The sequence below is a fragment of the Styela clava genome, chromosome 6 (genome assembly GCF_964204865.1).
Source record: "Styela clava chromosome 6, kaStyClav1.hap1.2, whole genome shotgun sequence".
Classification (NCBI taxonomy): domain Eukaryota; kingdom Metazoa; phylum Chordata; class Ascidiacea; order Stolidobranchia; family Styelidae; genus Styela; species Styela clava.
The window spans coordinates 15,868,950-15,875,605 of NC_135255.1; the positions used below are offsets into that span (position 1 = coordinate 15,868,950).

At 35.4% G+C, this 6,656-nt stretch overlaps 2 long non-coding RNA genes across 2 annotated transcripts; one reads left to right on the forward strand and one right to left on the reverse strand.

The window, feature by feature from the left end:
- Positions 1–2,242: 2,242 nt before the first annotated feature.
- LOC144424497 (uncharacterized) lies at positions 2,243–5,843 on the reverse strand. The gene is made up of 4 exons (XR_013476731.1): positions 5,620–5,843; positions 5,035–5,106; positions 4,802–4,946; positions 2,243–2,427 (listed from the first exon to the last, which is right to left on the reverse strand). It is a non-coding gene; the product is annotated as an uncharacterized LOC144424497 (long non-coding RNA).
- LOC144424498 (uncharacterized) lies at positions 2,417–3,121 on the forward strand. Its single transcript, XR_013476732.1, has 2 exons — positions 2,417–2,611; positions 2,898–3,121. It is a non-coding gene; the product is annotated as an uncharacterized LOC144424498 (long non-coding RNA).
- Positions 5,844–6,656: the final 813 nt, after the last annotated feature.

The window sequence follows — 6,656 nt, forward strand, 5'->3', positions numbered from 1 at the left end:
GTAACAATACATGTATATGCCGAGGGAAATATTTGATTTAGGGAGAATAAACACCGGCGTAAAGATATTTACATGCTGACGAAAAAAATCGGCGATTGTAACGAAATGAAATCGCGAACGTTATTAACGGCCTTTTATGTCTTCCAAAAATGTCAAAAGAGAAAAGATTCGACCCCTAATTTATTAATATGTTCGTCAAGTGTCAAATTTACAGCTTTAGTATGAAATTTAGATTTATTTATGACTTGTGTTAACCCTATTAAAAAAGGTTCAGCATTTAAAATAATTATAAAGTACATTTAACTTGCCCAGGAATATTAATCTGAAAGTAACAATTTTAACATTTATTTTGGGGCTCCGCGAATAATATTCAACCTTTTAAGGGCTCCGCAACATCAAAAGTTTGAGAACCCCTGAAGACCAACTGACATATCCCACTCAGTCATCTGAAACGTCGGCTGAAGATATTTTGACTAGCACAAGGAATAAGATAAAATACTGATAACAACACACGACATTGGTGATAGACGGCGTTACGCGTTAGGTAACCTTCGTATTTATTACATTCATTATAGGGCACTTACGAATGAATCATGATACAGTACCACAGACTTCGACTTCGACCAGTGATCCTACTTTTTTTCTTCCCGGGATACTGCGCTACACGCGACGTGTAATTACGGGTGTAGTAGCATAGCGATGTAAGATTACGAATGGCCTATTTCTAAGCTACCAATTATGGTAGTCTATAATCATTTAAGATTCTAGACACCAAGCCCCCCAATCAAACATCGCCTAGAATTTTTAACAAATGTAACATCGAAAAATAAAAGTTTCTAATCGGCTGTTTGCTACTGATACATTCATAGCCTTGAGAAAGTGTATTTGACCATTTGGAGAATATATAATTTTACTTGATACCGAATGAAAAATATGATAATGCCTATATTTTTCATGTGATTTTGTGACTTAACTGAGGGGTAAGGCTATAACTACGATAAAAAATGAAAAAGCCAGGACAGCACGCGCGGCGGTGCGAATACGAGAAAAATGACATATCGATTTGATACGATGAAAGAAATATTGGGTGAGAGTAGCACATTTCTAAGCTACCAATTATGGTGGTAGATTATCATTTGAGATTCCAGACTTCAAGCCTCCGGCGAATGGCTTGGCAAATGGTGCAAATAAGACGCCATTCAAATATTTCCCTCATCATTTAAACCTTTCGTCGACGTACGCTCCACTAATAGCATTGACATACTCGAGCTGTATAAAGCCTGAAAGTTTGCAAAACCGCAAACAAAGAAAGTTGATTATAGCGATCAGGTTGTGCGGCAGTGAATCGAGTTCAGAATGGTCCGCGGAGAGTTGGCAGACGGGTGAGGATACGGAAGAACGGTTTAAGAATAGGAAAGAAGCAGTGCGAAGGGTCGGGATGGGAAGGTTTAGGGAGATGGAGCAGTGGATCGGGGATAGGAGGGCTGAAGGAGATAGGGCAGCGGGTCGAGGATGGGAAGGCTGAGGGAGATAGGAGCGGGTTGAGAATAGGAAGGCTGAGGGAGATAGGGCATCGGGTCGAGGATAGGAAGGCCGAGGGAGATGAGAGTGTGGGCCGGTGAGGCAGTGGGTCAGGGTTGAGGAGGGGTAATGTTGTGGCTGTAGGACCGTACCAAATTTCTTGACCGGTTGTTGGCAACTCATAAGTTCTTCTATAGTTTTTTTTTTTTTTTTGGTTTGAAAATCTTGGGGAATCCGCGGATACTTGAGAGAAGCATAGGGCGTCCACGAGCACATAAAGTTCGATAACCGCTGCCCTAGATTTTATTTAAAGAATAAGAATAACTTTTTTTTTCTTAATAATATTAATTAGCCATACATTTTCATCATTATAATAATATTAATTTGATACATAAATCATCAACCAATTTCACGTGTAATTTATACATTGAACATGTATTCTATTTGAAGTTTCAATCCATTGGTTGTCATATTAAATAATCTTAAAATCCCGGGGTAAGCAACTTGAACTAGTTATACAAATTATTTTCACCACTTGGCAACAATACAATACTAAGCACTGACTCATCGGACCAACATCGTCCTTTCAATTTAATTAAAACGTCACATGTTCTAAACATGTTCAATTCGTTATTCGAATAATTTTATCACATATGGTACCGTACCGGTAGATGAATACAATCTTAATGAGTTTTATCAATCTTACATCACAGCATCAATATATTTAACCAATGACATTAAACAACATGATAGGCAACTCTGACGTCACTCCATAAGACTACATGCGAAAGATTGTATTTCATGATACGCTCTAATGCACATATTTCTCGTCGCCTTTCGCGACGGTTTTCCGCTTGCTTTTGCTACTCGGCGTCTTCTTTACGTGTAGTACCCGCCTTTTTGCGCCTGTAACGAAAGAAAATAATCTCTATATCTGAGAAGTTTTGCTCATTTGGAAAGCAAGAATGGCAGACAAGCTGTATAGAGTAATTCTGAACATCATAGACGTTTTTTTTTATCAGAGAATATTACAAACGCGATAGCGTAAAGATTTGTGTGAAACATTTTGCAGATAATGACAAAGTTCAAAGTTAGTAATTTTAATGTTTGCGCTTGAACATTAAAATTTCTTTTAAAGAGGGTGTCATACAAAACAGCAAAACTGTTTTTACTTCTCTTAAAGGTGATGTGATACAATTCCATAACAGAAAGTTTGAAACTATCGAACTTGCTTTAGTAGGTGAATTTATTAGACATATTACATATTCAGTTAATCGTAGGTAACATTGCTGGTACATAATGCCTCGTAGATAGGTTTGTGTCTAAATTTAGAAATTTATCTCTTAGCCCGCTAATTAATATTATCTTCTATGCAGGAGATTGCAGGGCTGATTCAACTTGCAGCCTTACCGATCACCTGACGATGCTCATTTAGTTTGTCTCGAGCAAGTCTTCTTGAAAAACTTGTGTGAATGGAAACTACCTATATGTTTTGCCTTCCTCCGACTTTAGAAGACAAATTTATTTTGAAGGATTTGGCATATAATTCTCATTGATTGTTGGCTGTTTATAATTCCTATTAAATGTGAATTCTGATTATAACAAAGAGTTAAACATTTTTTTACGTAATCTACGGGCACTTTTTTCTTGTCAATATTCCAAGCTGAGGTAATAAGCAAGACAATACATTTATGTCATCTGGAAGCAAAATATACACACTAATTAAAAGTTTGACACATTGAGATAATACATCATGACAGAAAATACAAAGATACAGTATGTATGACCATCACATGGTAATTAAAATTAAAAAAAAATTAATAGAGGCTGTGAAGTATGAAAAGTTCAAGACAAAGAAAAGAACAAAAGTTCATAGCTCATGAACTCTCAATTCTGCCTCCATTGCTTTGTGAAGGCCAATATATTCCGAATGGCTGAATTGGTTTACCTTTATGATAGCAATGGTTTTGTATTTAATATAGCGAGATTTTTTTTCAATTTAATTGAAGTGATATTATTTCCCAAAGCAATGCTTGAATCGTTTAGAATAGATCAGTGGTGTCAAACTCATGGGTTTCGAGAGCCGCATTGCATGTTAGAAATTGTAAAAAGGGCCGCAAACAGTTTTTGATAATGTATACTTGAAAGATATTTTTCAGATAGTTTTAGTTTGTGAACCTAAAATTAACAAAAATACTACAGTATAAACTTAATGATTTTTTTAATTACATTTGTCCTGACGTTTGGCATCTTCTTTGTGTCACCAGCATACTAAGGCCAGGCCGAAATGATTTTATAGTACCAACTCTAACTAACGAGGTCACATGATCATGGGTTAATCTGTATCTTTGCAAAAGTTTAATTAATTCCAGTAATGCAAAAAAGTTACTTTTATCATTTCATGTATAGATCAGTAAAAAAACAAATGGCAGATTTTTTCGACAAGACATTTCGGGCTACATTGCATGGCGTAGGATTGCTTGAATTATTATTGATATTGATTTTTAGTAACTAAGTCGTTGTATATTTATATTAATATACAAACACATGGTAATTTTCTGTTCGGAGTTGGTCTTCGAATTTGTCATATTGACTGCTGAGCTTATTGTGTTTTTTCATTGTACTGATGGAAATATGACAAATTTAACAATGTGCTTCAGAATTTTGTGAAATGCAGAAATATTGCAACTCCCATTTTCTTCGAAAATGCCACCTTCTTCATGTACTTTAATTTAATCACTCAAGTGTTTTATTCAGTATTCTTTTGCTAGCTTGATGTGTATTCTTAATTGAGTCAAAATGTGAACAAAAAAAAATTAACTTTCTAAAACTACTTTCAGTAAATTGTTTTCTGTGTGAATATTCAATTTCACTTTAAAAGGTTTGAAAAATCTTTTACATTTAAATAAAAAAAAATTCAAAAATACTATTACAATTATTGTTAAGCGTTCGAGGGCCGCACTGGAAGTTTTCTGGGGCCGCAAGTTTGACATCCCTGGTCTAGATTGAAGTTGTCCCAAATATATAACATTATTTTATCATGAATCATGATTATACCCTTTCCTGAATTTCTTCTATAGTACTACCAAAATTTAATGAACCAAATATAACACAGGTGTAGTCAGTGACCCGTAATCCTCATTTTTCAAAGCTGTTTTAAGTATGTCTGGCATGTTTTGTGCCTTTTTACAAAAAAGACCGCTTATGCAATCTTACGCTTTAGAATTTTTAGTTATTTCCCTCAAGCCCTGCAGGATGTAAGGGCCATACACAACTTTACCGGAGGGTCAAATGTCTTTGCATTCCTCTAAAGGTTGTTTTTCTATTGCAAACATTTATGGAGTATTCTAATCATATTTCTTGGAATCAAACTGTCACTGATATGTCACCAGACTTCTGATATCTCCCCTTCTGCTACAGTTGTCCTGTGAATAAATAATAGGAAATTCAGGTTAGACGAATAGTTGAAAGTTTTGTTTTATGTCGGCCTAATTTCTTGATTGATATACTTACTATTATTGCTATTGCCTCTTGTGCTGCAGGAGTCTCACAATGCTTAGACAGGTCTGTCCACAACTTTCACATCTGTAGGAGAGGAGATGTATTAACTTTCGTTAAGAATAAATAAAGCAGTCTATATGATTCAGAATGGAAAAGCTAATAAATCCAATATCTTATGTTTTTTGTAAAAAATGTTTTACTGAATTTGGTATATAAACCAACTAATAAAGGGGTTTGGTCAGAAAATTATAAGCATTCGTGGCTCCAAATACTTGAGAGATCAGACTATACAATATAGACCGGTATGAGTGAAATTTTAGGTGAACTTGTTAACCCTTTGATTCAATAAGCAAATAAAAGTGAATGAGCAATAGTATGTTACAGCAATAACTATATATCCTCACTGATTAAAAAAATCTAACTGAAGGTGCATGAACTATTTGAAACCATAAGGGGTAAGTAAATATGCAATTTCGGCAGATGGCCAACTACGTACCGTACTGAATTATAAACTTCGTAGTATTTGACAAAAGCTGGCTTTCCCGCATGTACTTAACAGTGCGATGCCCGGGTGTGATATACAACAATAGTATTTACCTTACTTTTTTCCGATTTCTTTCTACTTTCAATTTTCCAAATATCAATAAAAACCACAACAACTGTCGAAGCAGGCTCGAACACCATTCGTGCTATGCCTTGAAAGCAACACACATCCGCTCGTTTTCGTCTCGTCAAGTATGTGCATTGGAGCGTGCTATCGAATACGATCTTCGGCCAAAAAGCCGGAGTTGCGCATCATGTTGTTTAATGTCATTGATTTAACTTACTTCTAAGTAATGAAATAATATCTATTCACATATTACTGTATTACAGTATTATACACATCGCTTTATTCATATCCCACTGAATAATATTAGAAACGTTGAAAAAAAATATCCAGATTTTTTAGCTAACATCTAGACTCAAAATTTTACATATAAATCTCGAAAAAAACATCTAGATCTAGCTATAAATCATCTAGAGTGGCAGGCCTGGTTAGGCGATCCACTGAAGCGAGGATTGTAGGATCCGTGCTCGGCACATAACATCAATTAGAACGGCGGCGTAATGAATGATTCGATTTTGATGGGCTTTTTTTTATCTTTTGTGTTCAAGTTATGGTAGGCATGAGCCATCAATTCAGTCAAATCATTCCAGTCAGCGAAATATTACAATTTTAATGGGTAGATTAGTCAACCTTCAAACGTTATTTTAAACTGGTTCATGACATTTAAATTTTAAAAGTATTGCCCGATTTTATATCGTGTTTTTGTTTTAATGTGTTTCGACTGATTTTGGTGGACGAGCACGTAATTGTACGTTTTTAACTTTGAGCTTTGCCCGTCCTCCAGGTCCTCTGTATTTTGTTTGTTGTGGTTTTGTTTCTAGCAAAAACCAAATAAAATTGATTGATTGATTGACTACATGAGATTCAATAGACGGACGCTGATTTGGCATAAAAGCAAACATGGAGTTAGCGGAGTACCATCTTTATTTTTTTTCTTTGTTACCGAAAGGCGTGGATCGGGCACGTTTATATCTTCGTATTCGGCTTTGATTAGAAAGTCTCATGGGATTTCTACACTCTCGGGAGC